The sequence below is a fragment of the Miscanthus floridulus genome, unplaced genomic scaffold (genome assembly GCF_019320115.1).
Source record: "Miscanthus floridulus cultivar M001 unplaced genomic scaffold, ASM1932011v1 os_2580, whole genome shotgun sequence".
Lineage (NCBI taxonomy): Eukaryota > Viridiplantae > Streptophyta > Magnoliopsida > Poales > Poaceae > Miscanthus > Miscanthus floridulus.
This window is the reverse complement of record NW_027098391.1, coordinates 14,665-15,683: the sequence shown is the minus strand read 5'-3', so window position 1 is coordinate 15,683 and position 1,019 is coordinate 14,665.

Genomic DNA, 1,019 nt, shown 5'->3' with positions numbered 1-1,019 from the left:
GATATAAGTACATTTATCTTGCAAACACTCTCTATGTTACCTTTGCAAACATTCTCTGAGTTCCCCCTTTTTCTCATGGCAAGTCCTAAGGACTAGGATTTTAGGAACAAAATCTGAGTATAACTGGTAGGACTACGGGAAACCTATGCCCCAGTGGCTACAGCCTCCTTGCTCACCAACGTGATCAGGATTGGCTCACCCATACTCTGAGTTTTTTGCGACCTTAACTATGGGAAGGGTCGGAAGGCACCAGACCTCTTTGCCAAAAAGAGGGAGAAGAGCTAAAAAGCTATTTGCCGTAACAAAATTTAAGAACTTGTTCATTTTTTGCACAAATTCATCGCTTACAAAGTAATTTCATCATGAAAAGGATTGATGTATTCATAAATATAGAAGACTATTCACTCGAGGGCTCCCCAACAAACTTATTCGATTACAGTTTCTGATCAGTTCTACTATGAGCACTACTACGGTCGCCACACCAGGCTCTCCATCGGCGACATCCTACCGCTCCGCAGGATCCTTGAGGGCGCTATCATCTGCAATGTTAAGCACCATATCGGTGACCGTGGTGCCCTCACCAGGGTGCCTAGGGACTATGCCATTGTCATCAGCCGCAACCCTGACAACGGCACCCTCACCAGGGCATCTAGGGACTACACCATCATCATCAGCCGCAACCCTAACAATGGCACCCTCGCCGAGGCATCCAGGGACTAAACCATCGTGATCAGCCACAACCCTGACAACGGTACCTCTACCGGGGCGTCCAAGGACTACGCCATCGTGATCAGCCACAACCTTGACAATGGCGTCTAGACGGGGGGCATTTCCCACCGAAGAAAGGCCACCATGAACGATGACAAAACCGACGACGCTCAGCACCCTCCAGTGTACCTCCTCCTTCGACAGAAGCGGTCCCTTCTCGGTGAAGGTGACCAGCACCATCTCATCTACATTAGAGGACCTCCAGCTCGACATCATGCTCTAGATTCATGAGTGGATCTATGTGTTTTTCT